Genomic DNA, 20,312 nt, shown 5'->3' on the forward strand with positions numbered 1-20,312 from the left:
ATGGCACTAAGTCATGATGCTCGTTGGAGAACCAGCACAAACACCATGGGCCAAATGGCCTTTGTCTGCACCAGAACAATTCTGTGTTATTGTGATTCTATATACTCGCTGGTCATTCATCCTTTGATAGCCAGCTTCACTGTATTCACACCTACATTTCTATCAATTAAAACAAACTTTGTCAAATTGACTCACAAATCAGTGGGTGCTGAGGCCAGTTGTCTCTGTATCTCAGCATTGGCCAAGATCAACCCACTTCAGCACAGGTTGTGCTTTGATGTTTTCTGCATGGTTAACTCAAACCATCCATGGTGACTGTACACAATGCTTGAGATCTAATAAGAAATTCATCAAATCTGTCTTGAGTTTACTTCAAAGAGTGGTAATGACCAAAGACAAAGAGCAGCCTGGGAGAGGGAAGGGAGCCAGAAGCTCAGAACTGCACTTATATCCAAAGAGATGTTTGGTGAAGCAGTTTCCTAATCTACACTTGACCTTATTATTTATTTTGTGTTTAATATTTATTTTGCTTAAGGCGACCAGCATTATTTTTGCTTATGTTTCATAAGTTAAAGGAATATGGTCACTGTGGGATATCTTTACCCATGTCTGTCAAGAAATCTTTCACTGAACTGCCATTGGTTTTCTATAATTTAGTCAAGAGAATCGTCCCGATAGGAAAATATTATCTTGCTGTCAGGAAATTTTATTTGAAACTATCTTTAGGACTGCGTGTTTTTGTTGTGCTTGGAATAAGGAGAAGTCATTGTTAATAGTATCCTCAATTGTTCCGTTGTGCACCTCTATTAATGTTTCTTCACTGGGCATTTTATAGATTCTAGTCCTTCAGCAAGGGTCATGCTAACATCGGACTCTCCTTACAGACATGATGTCTTCAGTGTGGCAAGTAAAAACGAACAATGCGTGCAATCCCTGCTATTGGTTTAATCACATTAGTTTAATTTTGGTACGAAGATGTCTACGTTCATCCGATTCCCATTATGGCAGATTGCTGTTACTAGTTATTTCTGTCAATTGTAGAGATGTGGATTCCTTGTTTTCAATAAAGACTGAAATTGCGGAGGTGTTGAAATAGCGAGGACATGTTTTCTTCTTTTGTAGTGAGTTGACACTATTGGGAATTGATCTAATAATCCTATCCCCCACAGATTTATTTTCCCACAAGGGATTACTATTTTAGTGGTCCTAAATGCATTTGCAATGAAACAGGAAGGTTAGCTGGGGAGCCTCAGCCCAATAGTTCATCTTATAGAGTGAAATCAATTAAGATGGTTGACTGTGAACATTTATCCCTTTAGCTTCCACTGTTGAATTTTCATGATGGGCTTTGACTCTTTGGAGAGTGCAGAGTTAATGGTAATTGTTCCCTTCTCTTCAAAATTTATTATCTAGTTCATTCAATGACAAACACTCCATCAACTAGATTGAGGCCTATGGTTCATTGATAGATCTGCCTTGTGTGGGGCTAACACAGGGAGTTTTATCACAGATGTCTCGCTTTGAAAGAAAATTAAACAAGTATCTCATTACCAAATGCTTCAGTGGTCCCCGGAGGTGGCCACGGAGGCAGAGTTTTTAATGAGCTGGGAACTCCGCCAGTGCTGAAGTTTACAGTCTCCCTGCTTTTCTAGGGGAGTTTTCGGAAGAGCCCCTCTATTCAGACCTGCTCAGGCAGAGTAGAAAAGCACCGTGCTGATTCCTTCTTTTCAACTCCTAAAGAAGGAGATAATGTACTTTTGTGCAATGCGGCTCAAGGAATTATGTGTGCTAATTTGATTAGGGGAGATTTGATTAACTGGAAAATGAGGGCTTTGCTGAGACTTTCACACGCTTAATTTATCCCTTGCAAAGCAGACGCAACATTGTGTCATGAAACTCAGAAGGCATATGGGAACACTATTCAGCAGTTAGACGTTCTTTCAAACTCAACAATATAGAGGATTGCCATGGTTCATATTGGGATAATCAGTTTAGAACATTTGCCTTGCTCCAGAATACAAATTGCATTTGGCATTCCCAGTTAAACGGTTCAAGGGATAATGAGATTAATGTAGTAGTGAATTGAAGTAAGCAAAAGCCTTTTTACAGTGTTGTATAACTAGTTTAGAGGAAATTCGTTTGAAGTTTTTTTTTCATATGAGTGCATAACTTTAAGCTCGGCCAAGGTTATGGATGTGGATTGGCTGTGTGCACGTGATCCCAATCCTGACAGAAGCTTGGAACTGAAACAGGCAACAGCTAAAGCTTCATTGAAAGCTGCAAGGCCCAGACAGATGAACGGTCTCAAGCTAGATTTCCTTCCATCTTCTCCATCTGTTCACTGCAGCTTTAATTAAATCTACAGAGAGCTCTCTGGCCTGTTCATGTAAGGAAAAGGGAGCCTGCTTCAATGTCCACTCATCTCTCAATTTTACCACGGGCCGCTAATGAGCCTGGACACGAGGTGGAGTGCAATGATGCACTTCCCACCATTTGCTCACCATCATCAGCTGTTAATAAGAAATAAACAGAAAGCAACAGCAGGTGTATCCCTCGACCAAGCAAAATAAACTAATGAAGGAATACTTGCTTTCAACATCCTAATGTGAATGACAGGCTTCCAGTAACCTTAAACTGAACTCCAGAAAACTGTCTATCTGATGAAGAATCTTCTGTTGGCACATGACACCTCTAATGCTATAATGGCTTTCACACGCATTCTTTATGAATGCTGTCATATATGAAGATCATGCTCCCTTTCATTTTCTGCGAGCATATCTGCCGAAACTATTAAGTTTGTGATGAAACTGACAATTAACTACTGCCCTGTCGATCTCACCTCTTGTTGTCAGCATCTGCCCATTAATGGTTTATCACTGAAACTTCAAATTATTCAAATTATTATTGGCTTAATATCTCGCGTCTAAAGCTCATCTCTAATTGAATTGTCAATAACCATATTTAATCATGAGTTTCAAAGTTGTTTTAATTATGGCTGTAGAAACTCATCCACAATTCCATTCTTTGGACACCACGAAACAAATACAGGAGGTGATCCTGATGTTATTATCACGACTTGCCTTCGCTGGAAAGTGAGTTTATTGGCTTATTTGCTTCAACTCTACACTGAATGAAGACTTGTATGGTTCAAATGGGACTCAGCCTTAAATCCCCATTGCATGTCGCATTTCTACATTATCACTCACAACATTATTGATATTAAGGCAAATAATTGAATTCTTATGTTTTCTCTCTTATGATGCCAAATAGTGGTCTGGAGGTATAGAGTTAAATTCTATAAAATAGTATGTTTCTAAATAGATCAAAAATATTTAATTCTCAATTGATATGGAGTTTCAACTTATTGAAGACAAGTAATGTAGATCCAAACTGCTCGTGTAGAAATATAATTCATGTGTCTGGAGCAATGCTTTCATACCTCTTCAAGACTATTTTAAATTAAAAGAACAAGATAAATTGTGGGTAAAAATGGCATTTACTTCTTTTGACACACCTCCAAGTTATCTACGAGTAAATATCAGACCAGGCTTAGAGTGATTCAGATAGTTTGGATAAGAGCGTGTTAGGTGGAATATAGTACAATTTGGCAAAGTGTGAAGTTATCAGCTTTGGAAGGAAAAATAAAAGGGCAGAATATTTTTTGAGTGGTGAAGACTAGGAGATGATTATCTGGCTGTCAATTACAGAAAATTAATTTGCAGATACAGCTAGCAATAAGGCACAAATGGTATGTTATCATTTGTTATAAAGTGATGGGACTTTAAAAATAAAGGAACTTTTCTACAAATATATGGGGCACTGGTGACACCTTACCTGTAGGTCGGTACTGTGTGAGGAGAGAAAGAGTAAACGCAATCTATAGATTCCCTGGATTTCAAAGAATGAACGATCTTGAACCAAACACACACACCTCTCAAGAATCTTGACAGTGAATGTTAAGGTTGAACACAAAAGGATTCGCACTGTTCCTGAGACACTGACATCAATTCACAGTGCTGACCTTGTGCCGACTGGCCAATCAACAACCAGCATGCATGATAACCGACCACTCAGTGGCCAGAGGCGGGCTGTAAGATGGTGGCCATGTCATTACCTGATACCAAAAGAAGTGTTGGCACTATGTTTAGTGACCTGTTAATGCCTATGTCCTGATCTGAATTGTCTTTGCCTGAGCAAGCTGACCTGACTGAGGCCTGCAAGTACCCAGCAGCCAGTGACCTCTGCAGCTGTCTGGGGCCTGATCGCTAGAAAGGGATTGGAGACTGCAACCCCAAGTCAAGATCTGTCCAAATCCTTTCCGGGGGAAAACGTTTAAGCTGCTGACTGTAGCAAGACTGAGAGCTGCCAACTCTTTTCTCAAGTACAAATGTTGCCAAAGCTCCAAATAACTTCAACCCAACTCCCCTCCCCCAAGCACCTATTTAATGCAAAGCAGCCTATAAAATTCGATTCAGTTGTTTCCTTTTGTAATTCCCTACCACTGAGTTGTTCATTACGAGATATTGAGCGGCATCCATACATGGCTTGCCTTAGGTTACTACTAAAATTGCAGGCCATTGTGATGACACCGCCCAATGTAATTTTATGGCACACTCCTCCCTCCATCTTTGCCCATGTCAATGCCTTAAAATTCAAGCACATGTTTCTTTTCCTGGTTAAGGCTGAAGAACACACAGTGGCATTCGCAGTCACAGTGGTTGGCCATTTAGGACTGAGGTGAGGAGACATTTCTTCATTCTTTGTGAAACTTTGGAATTTTCTATTCCAGAGACAAATGCTCAGTCATCAAGTATATTCAACACAGAAAGGTTGATAGAATTTGGAGTATTAAGGGAGAATGAATAGGGCAGGAAAGGTGGTGTGAAGGTAGAAAATGAGCCATGATTTTGTTGAATAATGCAGTCGGTTTGAAGGGCAAAATGTTCTATTACTGCTCCTATTCCTTGTGCACTTAACTCCGGCACAATACATTATTGATATTTTGGTCTCAGGCAGGCTTCCAAAAAGTGGGGTTAGGAACTCCAAATGGGGTCACAAGCTAAATTTCTAGGGTCATGAGATCCAAGGCAATGATTGCCGCTCAGGATTTTGGATCAACAGCTGTGTTCCGACTCTAACAGGCCTTGGCTCCCTCAGTTCTCACTGAGGGCCCACGACAATTCTCAAGCCTCAAATTGGAGTCACAATGGGAAACATTTAGGTAAGCACTGATCTTAGGCATAGTACAGAACTTCTCATCTGGTATATTTTTCTGTTTAATTTGGAAAAGTTGCTGGAGGTAAAAGCCAATTAAAAATATTCCAAATGAGCATTGCTATTCTTGTACTATTATCCAAATTCTTTGACAGAGTCATTTTACATTGCAAAATTGATTCATTTGAATTCCATTCTAGCTCTGCAGGGATAAAAATGTGTGAGAGCAGCAGAGCTAAAGGAATTGTATTGGAGCATTTCTTTAAACATTTAAAACATTTTAGGGGCCTTCTATATGCTGATCAGTTCTGTACAGTTTGTGAAATGAAAAGGTGTGTTTTTGTACAATGCTAAGAAATACAGTAGACAGTGATTTTAAAAAAAAGAAACTTTTCTTTCTGTTTCCTTGCTGCAAAAGTACTTTAAAATATTAACAGCAGCAGGAGTATTCAAGAATGTTATCTTCAGTTATAAAGAACTGTGGTTCCAAAGAACATTCCTTGGAGTACGGTCTGCAATTCTTTCTCAGCAGGTGTGACTGAAATTTTGTGGTCCCACGTTAGCAAGTTTGAAGATGGGTGTGTTGTCTCTCTCTCTTTCTCTTTCTCTCTCTCTCTCTCTCACACACACACACACACACACACACACACACACACACACACACACACACACACACACACACACACACACACACACACACACACACACACACACACACACACACACCCTCAGTTTTCAGGAGACAGTGGAGACACGGCTTATTGAGGTGCTTATATGGCCAAACACTAATCATTCTTAGTTTCGTCATCTTGCCCACACTTCTATTTTATCTCCTAGAGGAGGAGGCCCAGTCAAACGGATACTTAAGCAGGTTTCACTGTGTGGTTGGTATGCAGCAAGTAATGGGAGGCTCTCTATTTGGGGGGAATCCCCCATGGTCCTAAACTCAGATGAAGAGTAATCTAGACATGAAACGTTAGCTTACTCTCTCTCCCTCGATGCTGCCTGATCCATTGCGATTTTCAGCATTTTTTTGCATTCAGTACAGATTCCAGCATCTGTAGTGATTTGCTCCCCTATGATCATACTCACTCCCCTTTCCCCTCACCTCACCCCACCCGCTAGGCTGGCCCCTCTGATTCCTTGCACTTACTTTCAGTCCAGCCTCTATTAACTCCTTTTCTTCCAGTCATCCCATCATTGCCTATTACTCAAACCTGGTACTGCTGAGACTACAGAACCCCTGGCCAGTCAGCTACTTGGCTGCTCTCTGAGGGGGATCTTTTTCCCCATATGATGGCAAAAGTCTTGCCCTCAGCCAATCAACTACTGCCAAACATTAAATGACTGCAGGGCATCTGGTATGGGTGGAAATGCATTTGGCACCAAATCTCTGGGTGGAGAATCCCACCTTCCACGAAGATCCTGTTCTTTGAAAGTACTGTTTTTCCAAGGACCATCTGCCCACTCTCATTAACAATAAAGTCTCTATTGCAATATTCAAAACTAGCAAAATTTTCTTCACAAAAGAAAACCAATGCCATGAAAATAGATGTATTGTGTATCTGATTGATTTTTGTGGAATCTTGTGCAAAATTGGCAGCTACTTTGTTCCTACTTCACAGCACGATTGTTGTGTCACAATTTGGGATATCACAGGAACAGAAAGGTGCGACATAGATGTTATGTAAATCTTGTTTGTTTTTATATTCTTTCACAAGATGTGGACATTGCTAACCAGACCAGCATTTGTTGTCCATTTGTCAATGCCTTTGTGAATGTGGCTTTGAGCTGCCGCCTTAATCTGTTGCAGTCTATTGATGGTAGTTCCACCCTTCAGTGCTATTAGAAAAGAAGTTTCAGAATTTTGACCCAATGGCAGTGAAGGAATAGTGACTTAGTTCCATGTCAAGGTGATGTATGGCTTGGAAGGGAACTTGAGGTGATTCCTGTGTACTTACTACTGCCCTCTTTTTTTCAGTGTGGTAGGGATTGTGGGTTTGGAAAGTTTTGTTGAAGCAGGCTGGCTGAGTTGTTGTGGTGCATCTTGTAGATAGTACACACTGCTACCATTGTGCATTAATGACAGACAGAGTGAATGTTAATGGAGATGGATTAGGTCCCAATCAAATGGGCTACTTTGATCTGGATTCTGTAAAGTTTTGGAGTGTTATTGGAGATGTTCTCATCCAGACAAGTGGAGAGAATTCCATCACACTCCAAAGTTGCACCTTGTAGATGGTGGACAGGCTTTGGGGAGTCAGGAGGTGAGTTACTCGTTGCACAATTCCCAGCCTCTGATCATCTCATACAACCACAGTATTTATATGGTTGAACAGCAAAAGAATATAGAAACTTTTATGTTTTATTTTCCACTTTACCCAAAAGAAAGATACTAAACCTATTCATTGTGATCTTTCAGCATCCAGCTAAAGCTGGTCAAATTTGAGAATACTCTTGTCCAGTTGTTTCATACCCAACCAAATGTTGCAAGAAGACAAAACTCCTGTTTTTCATTTTTGGTTCACCTTCCCAGTGAGCACTGGCTTTACAACTTGGGGAGGCTACCTTGTTACTTAATTGGAAACCTAAAAGTAAGTCATTTAAAGCAATAATTTAAAACAGAAACATCTAGTTCTTGGGCGTACCTGCCTGTGTACAATTCTGTCCTTTACTTTCCTCACACTGGGCCTGTGATGTTGTTCCAAGTGCAGTATTTGCAGCTTTTGGGAAGTTCACCGGTTGACATGAGGCTTGTCATTGGCCTCCTCCTCTCCATTGTATCTCTCACTCCCTTCAGTCCTGGCATAGTTTTAAACTGCTGAAGATTTTATTTGTTAGGCAGAATTTTGTGTAAGGCTACTTCAGCTTAAATTTCATCCTTTAAAACTGTAGATCAGTGTGGTTCCATTAAAAGAAACTCTTATAGTCTTAAGCACAACAGGCATTTTATATATTCAGCTGGGGTTTATTAGAGATTGGAATCCGCCACCCACTCCACCATTTCCTTTAAGCCTTGCACTGGTTTATTTGACTCTACTCCTGTGTACTAGAACTTGTGCCATATTTACTGGTGTTTTCAATTGAAAAGAAACCTTCTTTTCATATCTGAAAGTGACATATTATTTTACAAGTCTCACTAGGGAAATACAAATCGACAACAAAATAAACTGATACATTAAGCTGCAGCACTGTAAAAATACTTACTCAGTAAGGCAAAACTATACTATAGTTTCTTTCTTGCAGTCAGGGATTCAAAGTAGATCTTGTAATTAAGACACAAAATTATATATTTACAGGGTTTAAAGAAATTGTACTATATTTTTACTGTGTAATTGGTTGGAGTACTTTAGTAGAGGATCCTCTTTATCCTTTATGTAGATAAAATGTTTCACATGTAATTGATCCTTCATTGCTGCTGTTGTCATCTGGGCTCACCTTCAAGGAAATGGTGGTTATTGTCAAAAATTATATAAAGATTCTCCTTGTTTCTTTTGGATAAAATGCCTTACCTTATTGCCACACCAGGGCTTACTTCTTCCAGGTAGCTTTGGTGACGTGGCTGTCTGGAGTAGTCATCTTAATTTTAACCAGTTCATATTAACTTTGAATCTGACTGACCTTGAAAATAAATCTGACAAATGATGAAGGCTGCTGACAGGTAAAGGCAATGCAATTGATTGAGGCAAGGCAACAGCCGAGTGGTACTATTGCTGGACTGTTAATCCAGCGACCCAACTAATGTCCTGGGGACCCAGGTTTAAATCACACCATGGCAGATGGTGGAATTTGAATTTCTAAAAACATTTGGCATTAAGCGTCTAATGATGACCACATTGTTGATTGTCTGGAAAAGCCCATCTGGAACACAAAAGTCCTTTATGGAAGGAAACTTTCATCCTTACCTGGTCTGGCCTACATATATCTCCAGCCCCAAAGCACTGTGGTTGACTCTTCACTTTCTCTGGACATTTAGGGATGGGAATAAAGGTAAGCCTAGCCAGCAACACCCTCATCCCATGAAATTGGGGGACATACTAAATGAATATTTTGCTTCAGTATTTACTGTGGAAAAGGATATGGAAGATATAGACTGTAGGGAAATAGATGGTGACATCTTGCAAAATGTCCAGATTACAGAGGAGGAAATGCTGGATGTCTTGAAACAGTTAAAGGTGGATACATCCCCAGGACCTGATCAGGTGTACCCGAGAGCTTTGTGGGAAGCTAGAGAAGTGATTGCTCAGCCTCTTGCTGGGATATTTGTATCATCAATAGTCACAGGTAAGGTGCTGGAAGACTGGAGGTTGGCAAACGTGGTGCCACTGTTTAAGAAGGGCGGTAAAGACAAGCCAGGGAACTACAGACCGGTGAGCCTGACCTCAGTGGTGGGCAAGTTGTTGGAGGGAATCCTGACAGACATGATGTACATGTATTTGGAATGGCAAGGACTGATTAGGGATAGTCAACATGGCTTTGTGCGTGGGAAATCATATCTCACAAACTTAATTGAGTTTTTTGAAGAGGTAACAAAGAGGATTGATGAGGGCAGAGCCATAGATGTTGTCTATATGGACTTCAGTAAGGCGTTTGACAAGGTTCCCCATGGGAGACTGATTAGCAAGGTTAGATCTCATGGAATACAGGGAGAACTAGCCATTTGTATACAGAACTGGCTCAAAGGTAGAAGACAGAGGGTGGAGGGTTGCTTTTCAGACTGGAGGCCTGTGACCAGTGGAGTGCCACAAGGATCCTCTACTTTTTGTCATTTACATAAATGATTTGGATGCGAGCATAAGAGGTACAGTTAGTAAGTTTGCACATGACACCAAAATTAGAGGTGTAGTGGACAGCGAAGAGGGTTACCTCAGATTACAACAGGATCTGGACCAGATGGGCCAATGGGCTGAGAAGTGGCAGATGGAGTTTAATTCAGATGAATGCGACATGCTGCATTTTGGGAAAGCAAATCTTAGCAGGACTTATACACTTAATGGTAAGGTCCTAGGGAATGTTGCTGAACAAAGAGACCTTGGAGCGCAGGTTCATAGCTCCTTGAAAGTGGAGTCGCAGGTAGATAGGATAGTGAAGAAGGCGTTTGGTATGTTTTCCTTTATTGGTCAAAGTATTGAGTACAGGAGTTGGGAGGTCATGTTGCGGCTGTACAGGACATTGTGTGCAATTCTGGTCTCCTTTCCTATTGGAAAGATGTTGTGATACTTGAAAGGGTTCAGAAACTATTTACAAGGATATTGCCAGGGTTGGAGGATTTGAGCTATAGGGTGAGGCTGAACAGGCTGGGGCTGTTTTCCATGGAGTATCGGAGGCTGAGGGGTGACCTTATAGAGGTTTGCAAAATTATGAGGGGCATGGATAGGATAAATCGACAAAGTCTTTTCCCTGGGGTCGGGGAATTCAGTACTAGAGGGCACAGGTTTAAGGTGAGAGGGGAAAGATATAAAAGAGACCTAAGGGGCAACTTTTTCACGCAGAGGGTGGTACGTGTATGGAATTAGCTGCCAGAGGATGTGGTGGAGGCTGGTACAATTGCAACATTTAAGAGGCATTTGGATGGGTATATGAATAGGAAGGATTTGGAGGGATATGGGCCGGGTGCTGGCACATGGGACTAGATTGGGTTGGGATATCTGGTCGGCGTGGACAGGTTGGACCGAAGGGTCTGTTTCCATGCTGTACATCTCTATGACTCTATGAATGAATAAAAAAAACTTGAGCATGCAGGGAACCCATCCCTTTGAATGGTTATCTGAGAGGAGATTCTGTACATATGGGTTCACTTTATTAATACAGATATAGGTGTAAATATCTTTCAGGAGAACATTGAGTTTAGTTTGATATAATAGCAAATGGATAAAATCACTGGGTGGTGTAATACTGAAGGTTTCCAGTTAATTTAATTTTCTATGTATGTGTACTTCAGTCAGGTAGCAATAGAGGTTTTGCACTTCAGTTAACAATCCTTTGGCTCGCTAAGGGGTGCTGAAGCATTCTGATCAATGTCTAATGATGTTAGAATTTTATATTTGAATGGTGCAAGATGGGAAGATCAGGCATGGATGTGTTGCTCCCTCCCTGTTCAATAATCTTGTTAATACATCTCTTGCAGCTCATACTGTATAGAACAATTGGTAATCATTTGGATAAGAAACTGATGGTTGTATACATCTGTGGTTGGAACCTTGTTGCGATGTTGGATTTCTCACTTTCCGGCTTGTTAACCAGTGAGCAGCCTGCACTGCCTCTTTTTGGGAAGGCCTATGTCTGTGGTATGGTCAGCACTGTGCCTTCTGCTGGAACCTCGACTATGGGCGACTGACATCTCACCTACCAAGAGCTGCTGGCCAATAGAGCCAATCGGCTTTTGAACTTAGCAGTGCTGAGGTAAGGCATGAATCAGGCAAGCCCCAACTCATACCCTACCACAGGTTGATAAGCTGGCCTATGATTGTGATGCATACCACACAGCAACAGGCTTGCCTACATTTGAGTTTAATCCTTGGCAGAATGAGTTGGCCAACAATAAACTGGTTACTAATTGGCCATTTAAGGGCTGCCCATTCCCACATGCCCTTTATTGACACACCTCCCTCCCTGCCTGCTGCACACTATCCTGCTGCTTCCAGCCAAGCAAAAAAGTCGGCAAGTGTCTGATGGTCAGAATGTCATGTGATCAGAATTCTAGGAATTTTTTTTGCAGAAACCCCAAGTTTGGATTTCACCTTTGAACAATTTCAAAATCACTTACGAAACTAAATCCTTCCAGCCATCAAAATAACCAAACAAATTGGACTCCAGAATCGTCACACCAGAAATCACCCTTTTTTCCCCCTTTGGCATTTTCATCGTGTGAGACCCATTTTCAGAAATATTTCACACAGTTCTGTACTTAAATTGTTATTTGCATTCATCTTGTAGCTCCTATTTTATTTCAGTATTCCATAAAGTATACATTTTCATTGCTCCGCGACACAGTCAAAGACAAATAAGAATTGCGAAACTCTCCACATTGCCTCAATCTGATTGGGTGGCCCACTGCACTGAAGAGTGTGAGGCAGAAGCAATCCATGAAATACAAATTTACTACGCTGTTAGATTGCAGTGCATGTGAAACCTTCCTTTTCTTTAAACACAGCTTTCCATCCATTCTGCCCACCCCTTTTGTCTGAGCTGATTGGCTGTAGACATAGCAGTCATCCCCACCCTTTACCCCCTTCCTCCCAGCCCCTTCCCCTGCCCAGTCAGCACACCCCCCCCCCCCCCCCCGACTGTGTCATCTGTTAATTCTTTGTTATCCCACAAATTATTTTGGAGTGAGATCACCGTCTCTGCGTTTGATGGATCTGGTCTAGGCGCTGAAAAGCTCCAGTCTTCTGTGATCTGTGGCAGTGTAAATTAGCTCCAACCAGATTTAGAGTCTTAGTGCAGAACAGGATTTGAGCGCGAGTGCTGTGAGGATGAGCAGTTGTAGTTTCAGAGCAGCTTATCATGGGAATTAGGTGTATCCGTGGAGAGGGAGAGAGTAGACTATTACGAGGCGACCTTTTGTTGGCTTAAATTTGACTTGCTGTTGTTATCAGGGAGTGCAATAACAAGCGTTACCATCTGTGTGGCTGGGGATTACTGGGGAAATTTCTCATGCTGGAGAGGAACCGCTGTGTGGAAGAAGGAGCCAGGCTGCCTACAGAGGCTCTCTAATGCCTGCTTGCAGTTTGAATCCAGTTGTCTCCACGATTCACTCGCGAAGGCTCTTATTTACCAAAGAGGATTTTTTCTGTTGTTGCCGGTGTGTCTGCCTCGCTTGCTCTTCTTCACTAGTCTCACTCCAGATCATTGGCATAGCTGGCTGACCACTGGGGGAGGAAAACAAAAAGACAAACTGTCACTTCTGACAGTCGGGGGAGATTCTGGCAACCCTGTTCGTGTCTGGATTTTTTAAATTTAAAATCTATGTCTGTAGCCTGTCAGTTCGATCGAGATCTTGGGATATAAACTGGGACCTGAGAAATTCAGTGCTCTTTTTCAGTGGTAAGTCAGACTTCCTCCTAAAATCAGTGTTTTCTTTTAACAAGCATGTAAACCCTGAAAGAAAAAGCGTGCCCAGCCGTTCTCCGTAAATCCAGCTCTCTCTGATTTGTTGTCAGGACCATGTCCGGTGTTGTTGCAGCTAAAGGCATCGATCAAAGGCGTGGGGTGCGCTGTGCCTGAGGAATAACTGTTCATATTAGTGAGAAAAGGTTACAGCACTTCTCAGAAATACCCAACCTCTGAATGTAGACTGTTTCTACTACAGGGATGTTGCTTTTCAGAGTTTCTTCAATTGCAGTGAATTTACCAAAAAGAATGAATGCTTGCTTGTAACATTGACAGGAAAGTCCATTTCAAAAAGCTTATTACAACCATAACCTTCTTTGACTGAATAACACCAATATATTATCAGTACTGAGTTGTTGCTGTCTACTGAGAACGTTATTGAAAATAAATTGAATAGATTTTGCATATGATTTGTAGCAGTGAATTAATTCTATTGAATGATAACCTTCATTTTGAACAAATGAAGCTACATTTTTTTTCTGACCAAATAAAATTGTTCCTCAGTTTTGGGTTCTAACATGCAGCACTTCTGGCAACAGCGGTGTCATGAGTGTCAAGAGAATGACTTTATGGGCAAAAATTACAACCTGACAACTAATAATTCATCATTTTGACAATGGATTGGAAAGTACATTGAAGAAATTCCTTAAAGCTTTAATCACAGCCCTCGCTAATCACACTGTGACTCTTCCTATACAGGCTGTTCAAATGGAGAGGAAAAAATTGTTTGTAATAAAGATAGAGTTTAAAAGATTTACTATATGGCGGTCAGGGTTAAGCAGCCAGTACAGCGGTACTTCATCATGCAAGAGGCATTGGAGATTATCTGCTCTGCTTGGATGCATTATCATAAAAAGTGATTTAAAGCTGATTGATGCAAATGGTTCTCAGTTCTTTTTTTATCATTAATGGGCTCTTTCAGTGGCCAGAGGCAGTGATTAAGGCTGTCATTTAGGGCAGCTCATTAAAGACAAGCATGGAGCAGTTGGGGGGAGTGCACTGTCTTCAGCTCTGCTGGTCTAAAGATGAAACCCCCCTCCCCTCACCTACCCCCACCACCACCAGCACCTCATGCTTTGCTATGGGATTAGCATCTGCCAAACAAATTGCAGTATGTTTGATGTTTTAAGATTGACATGCTGGACCTGATCTGATTTTAATGGAGGAGCTCTGAAGAGTCCCTTGGCTTCCCTGCTGAGCTCAGTCTTGTGGAAGTGTGAAACTGCAGCACTGCTGAAGGACATTGCTGATTTGAATCAGTTTTTAATTTTTAATACCTTCTTCCTTTTGTGCATGTGGAAGGGAGTGGTGGATAGGGGACCTGAAGAAGCCTTAACTGTGGACTTCAACCAGAAAGTCTGTGATATGCTCACTGGTAATCTCTTCCAGCATTAACCCTGTTTCTCTGATCTATTGTATTTTTTTTAACTGAACCATACATTTTTATTAAATGAAAGACTTTTTACTACACACGCTGATATATGCGAATTGCGAGCATTACATTTACATACAATAAATGTCGTAATTCTATAATGCCAAAAGGAAAAATTAGAGGATTTATGATAAGTCCTTTGGTTAAGATATTTCTGTAAACATCCTGAAATTCAGCATTATTGAATATCAGATTTTAGGCTGTATTTTATTAAGATTATACCTGCTAAATGAACAAATTAAGAAATGTACATGGTTCACAAGCCTGGAATGAATAGACATCCATTTCTGCAGACTGTGTTGATATTAATCATTGAAACATAGACTCATGGCACAGTCAAGCATATAGAAGCTGAGCTGTGGGTTTATTTATTCAGGTATTTGCACAGGCAGTATTCTGTGCCATTTCATCTACTAGCTCCTTTATAATACTGAATATTATCAGTTTATCCTTACCAGCAGCTATCGGAGAGGAAACATTCAATATAGAATCCAGGCAATGAAAGAAATCTACTGGAAGATCTCAAACCTCAGTATAGACAGCAAAGCTTGTGGAGTCTTTGAACTGGAAATAACAGTACTCTTCTGAGACCAATTTCATAAAAATTTGAAGCCTGTTTTTATTGGCCATTAAAGCAACCTTTATTTTATAAGGGAATGTTGCAGTAATTGCTTTTTACGAAGAGTACTTTGTAACACACATGAGCACTTGAAAGAGGAGCCATTCTGATGCTGTCTACCGGGACTCGATGGTGCAATTAATTTTGCTCCATCTGTTCTTGGGACTTTAAAGGAAAATGGATTTTTTTTTGTTGAGTGTATTTTAATGAAGAAGATAAAGCGTGGCATTGATGTCCCACAGGCTTGGTGCAGTAAGTTCAAATTATTGCTCAGTCTGTCAGGACGGGCTGCTTCCTCCAAGGCTGACATGACAGGCAGCTCGGGTCTGCCCATAGAGTACCACTCTTGGTGACAAACAGTGCTTGGCTTCTGGTAAGGCGCTATTAAAGTGTCAGTCTCAAATGACGGAGAGCCCAGGTGGGTCCCTGCCGGACACACAATACTTTCAGTTTGAGCTAATGCCTCACCATAGGACTTTATCATTGTTACACCAGCCTACAGATATTATTTTCACATCTTATTATATATCGGGGACAGTCGGGGTAATACTGCTTAACAATCTGTTATACTCATGTGAAGTGGTTCAAAGAGCTTCATTGTTTTGAAGCTTTGTTCATTCAGCAATTCAAAGGCAATTCTTTAAACTACAATCATCCATGATGATATATAAAGGTTGTTTCAGTGACTGCACCAAATCATAGTGTGAGACTTGTACTTTACTAATAATTTCCAAAGAGCTATTCAGTTTACCACATGCCACAGAAACATAGTTTCCCAATTCACTGTCATAGTAAATTATTGAACATCTTTCTATTGATGGCCCAGAAACTTGTGGTCATCCCAATTCCATACATATGATCTAAAACAGTTTAATAAGAGAATGACATTTTTAGCAAATCCACTAGAACCATCCAGAAGCACAGTTAAATATTCTTTTTGAAACCATTGCAATATTTAATGAATTTAATTGTTGGCTTTAGTCTTAGTCTAATGCTTGTCTGTGTACTTATCAGCTGTTCAAATTTTCATAAAAGAGTGCACTTCATGAAAAAGCATTTTTTGTAATGAATATTAAGATTTTTTTAAAACGCACTTCACCAGTGAGGGATTTATGGATACGTAATTCAGGTTGGTCTGTGAAAGGTTTTGCGTTTACATTCCTTACTGTATGAATTGGAGATTTTGGCTGAGCAAAGGGCCACACGGGCTGCAGCGGTTCAAGATGATGGCTTCCCACCAACTTCTCAAGGGCAGTTTGGGGGGGGGCAGTGAGTACTGGTCTTGTCTGTGACACCCATATCCTGTAAACAAATAAAAAGAGCACTTTGCTCATATATTCTTAATGTAGTAATAGCTTGAAAATGTGGTATTTTGCTTTTCATTTGGCTCATGAATATATTCCAATAATTCAGTAAAATGTCCCCAATTAAATCTTTACCATGCTCTATTAAGTTGTCAGACAGGTTATGGTTTGAAGGTTAATTGGTAACCTGTTTACTTATTATATCTCAATTCTCCTTTACAAATATTTGCTGTCAAACTACTATAAGCAGTAATTTAAATTGACAAGCCAAACACTATAGTTTGTTGATTCTTCTTGAGTGTTGCTGGGACATGATAGTGAATGAATGTGCTTAAATGGGTTGTAAGTGTTTTTCTTCTGGTTCATTTGTGCCTTTCAAGGTTCAAAGTTCAGCACCTTTGCAGTGCTGCTGATATGTGAAACCATGATTTTTTTTCTTCAAAAATCTCACCCTCACGTGTATTATAAGAAAGTATTCCAAAATTCAGTACAATGACAGAATTACCTGATATAATGTATAATATTAAACTGTATTCACAAATAGGATTAATCTCAAGTTGCAATGTAGAGTTTTTAAACTTCATTTTTACCAGATTCCTGAGCCATGCATCAAATGCAATTTTGGATTTATGAAGGGGAAATCATGCTTGACTAATCGTCTGGAATTTTTTGAGGATGTAACTCTGAAGATGGACGAGGGAGATCCAGTAGATGTAGTGTGCCTGGACTTTCAGAAAGCTTTTGATAAAGTTCCACATAGGAGGTTAGTGAGCAAAATTAGGGCACGTGGTACTGGGGGCAAAGTACTAACTTGGATTGAAAGTTGGTTGGCTGACAGGAAACAAAGAGTAGTGATAAACGGCTCCATTTTGGAATAGCAGGCAGTGACCAGTGGGGTACCGCAGGGATTAGTGCTGGGACCGCAGCTTTTTACAATACATATTAAATGATATAGAAGATGGTATTAGTAATAACATTAGCAAATTTGCTGATGATACTAAGCTGGGTGGCAGGGTGAAATGTGAGGAGGATGTTAGGAGATTACAGGGTGACCTGGATAGGTTAGGTGAGTGGTCAGATGCATGAGATGCAGTTTAATGTGGATAAATGTATGGTTATCCACTTTGGTGGCAAGGACAGGAAGGTAGATTACTACCTAAATGGAATCAGTTTAGGTAAAGGGGCAGTACAAAGAGATCTGGGTGTTCTTGTACACCAGTCAATGAAGGTAAGCATGCAGGTACAGCAGGTAGTGAAGAAGGCTAATAGCATGCTTGTCTTCATAACAAGAAGGATTGAGTATAGAAGCAAAGAGGTCCTTCTGCAGCTGAACAGGGCCCTAGTAAGACCATACCTGGAGTATTGTGTGCAGTTCTGGCCTCCAAATGTGAGGAAAGACATTCTGGCTATTGAGGGAGTGCAGCGTAGATTCACGAGGTCAATTCCTGGAATGGCGGGACTACCTTACGCTGAAAGACTGGAGCGACTGGGCTTGTATACCCTTGAGTTTAGAAGACTGAGAGGGGATCTGATTGAGACATATAAAATTATTAAAGGATTGGACACTGTGGAGGCAGGAAACATGTTTCCGCTGATGGGTGAGTGCCGAACCAGAGGACCCAGCTTAAAAATACAGGATAGACCATTTAGGACAGAGATGAGGAGAAACTTCTTCACCCAGAGAGTGGTGGCTGTGTGGAATGCTCTGCCCCAGAGGGCAGTGGAGGTCCTGTCTCTGGATTCATTTAAGAAAGAGTTGGATAGAGCTCTCAGGGATAGTGGAATCAAGGGTTATGGAGATAAGGCAGGAACAGGATACTGATTAAGGATGATCAGCCATGATCATATTGAAAGGTGGTGCAGGCTCGAAGGGCAGAATGGCCTACTCCTGCACCTATTGTCTATTGTCTATTGATCCTTTTCAGTTCTTACCTGTGCCAAAGCCAGATCATCATCACTTAACTTGTCATTTGGCACAGGTACAGATTTCAAGGTGTGCTATTGTGCGCATCATTAGATGCGAATTATTGGTACTGTAGGGAATTCTAGGGAATCATATTCCAACCTATCATGGCCCTTTTCTCCTGTGTCAGAAGGAGAGTGGATAGAATTGGATTTATGCAGTGCTTTTCATGGTCATGGGATGTCTGAAAACATTGCCCAGCCAGTGAGGGGGTTTCCGAAGTGTAGTCATCCACATCATGTCGGAAAACAGGCAGTCTGTTCTCATGGACAAAGCAGAAACTTAAACATTCTTAGAGTGAAAGGAATAATTGATTGTTCCAAGAGCTGACTTTTTTCACATCTAGTTGTAAAAAGGATTTATTTCTCCTGTTGCTGTTGTCTGTTTTTTTTTAAATTGTATAGTTTTGCTATCCACAATATAACATTCAAATATATATGATGGCCCATGTTGTTAAAGCAACACAGGGAAAGCAGCATATTGATAGATAATAGGATTCTTCCACTTGTGCAGAAATCTTCATGCCCCTGGAGCACTGCGGCTGCACAATGTTTGTCACTCATAAAACATCAACATAATGATAGGCATTTCTCATATAAGAAAACTGCAGCTTTCAAAGACTAAGAACACTCTCATCATTTGTGAGGAAGCAAGCATGTTAATGTTTAACTACTATCTGCCTTCACACAATACAACTGATTTCCAGCTAGTTAATATCAATTAAATGAATGATTTAGTTACCATTTATACTGAACTATTTGTAGAAATAATGAGACATGAGTTGTTGTGTTTTATTACAGCACTGTACTTCTGATACCTCTGAATAGCAAAAATTAGCTAATTCCATATGCATCCTCCTTACAAGCATCTCCAGTTCCAAGATTTGATTTGTAACAATGCCCTTTAGAATCAGAGTTCTTTGAATCCACTTGGTTGATGAGAACGCTGCTGGAAGACTGGGTGAACACCTTCACCACTGAACTTGAGGCTGGAGTCCTGAAAAGCTGCTGCCTCTGGGCAGCGTGTTAGCCTGCAGCTAGTAACGATGCTATAACATATCGACAGCTGCTGACCATAGCCTAGACTGAGCAGGTTTTGTCGCCTGTGGCATGTTAAAAATCAGTTTGTATCACAACGTGAAAAGCTGTCATGTTTTGAATGAAATCGTTTTTCAATAAAATCTTGAGCTTTTTTGCACTGTGCCCTCGTGAAAGCCCAGGTTGAACCAAATTACAAATGTAAACAAAAATTAAAATTCAATACATGATGAAATACTGTCAACAACCGGAATAAATGTGGATTTCATTTTCAAACACTAGCTACAGGCTGAAACTCAAGCTGCCATGAGACTGGGTCTGGCCATATTATTCCTAGGCACGCAATACAGTTCTGCAACTCCAGGCCTCCCTCAATACTACCCAAGTGCTGTGAGTCCTTTCAATGTTCCTATATACCAACATTTCTTTACTGATACTACCCAGCCTTGTGGCTGTACTCCAGTTGGACTTGCTCAGTGCTGCCACACTCATCCTCTGCAACTAGAACTTCATGCTCCTTCACAATGCTACTGTATCTCAGACAGCATGCTTTATAATAGAAAATAGCCATCCCATTGTTATCCCAGTAACAATATAAATTCAGAATTACTCAACTTTGCCTCTGTGGTTC

General features: G+C 40.7%; 1 protein-coding gene and 1 long non-coding RNA gene across 10 annotated transcripts in view; both read left to right on the plus strand.

Moving 5' to 3' along the window:
• The window catches only part of auts2a (activator of transcription and developmental regulator AUTS2 a), a 1,204,773-nt gene that overhangs the window by 962,859 nt on the left and 221,602 nt on the right, over positions 1-20,312 (plus strand). The gene's annotated exons all lie outside the window — the stretch shown is intronic.
• Positions 12,585-20,312, plus strand: part of LOC148141879 (uncharacterized) — a 36,974-nt gene continuing 29,246 nt past the window's right edge. The window contains exon 1 of the long non-coding RNA XR_015752359.1: positions 12,585-13,260. This is a non-coding gene — a long non-coding RNA (uncharacterized LOC148141879). The remainder of the gene's footprint in view (positions 13,261-20,312) is intronic.

The sequence above is a fragment of the Chiloscyllium plagiosum genome, unplaced genomic scaffold (assembly GCF_037043375.1).
Source record: "Chiloscyllium plagiosum isolate Xiang-an unplaced genomic scaffold, Cpla_swu_hap1 HiC_scaffold_31, whole genome shotgun sequence".
NCBI lineage: Eukaryota > Metazoa > Chordata > Chondrichthyes > Orectolobiformes > Hemiscylliidae > Chiloscyllium > Chiloscyllium plagiosum.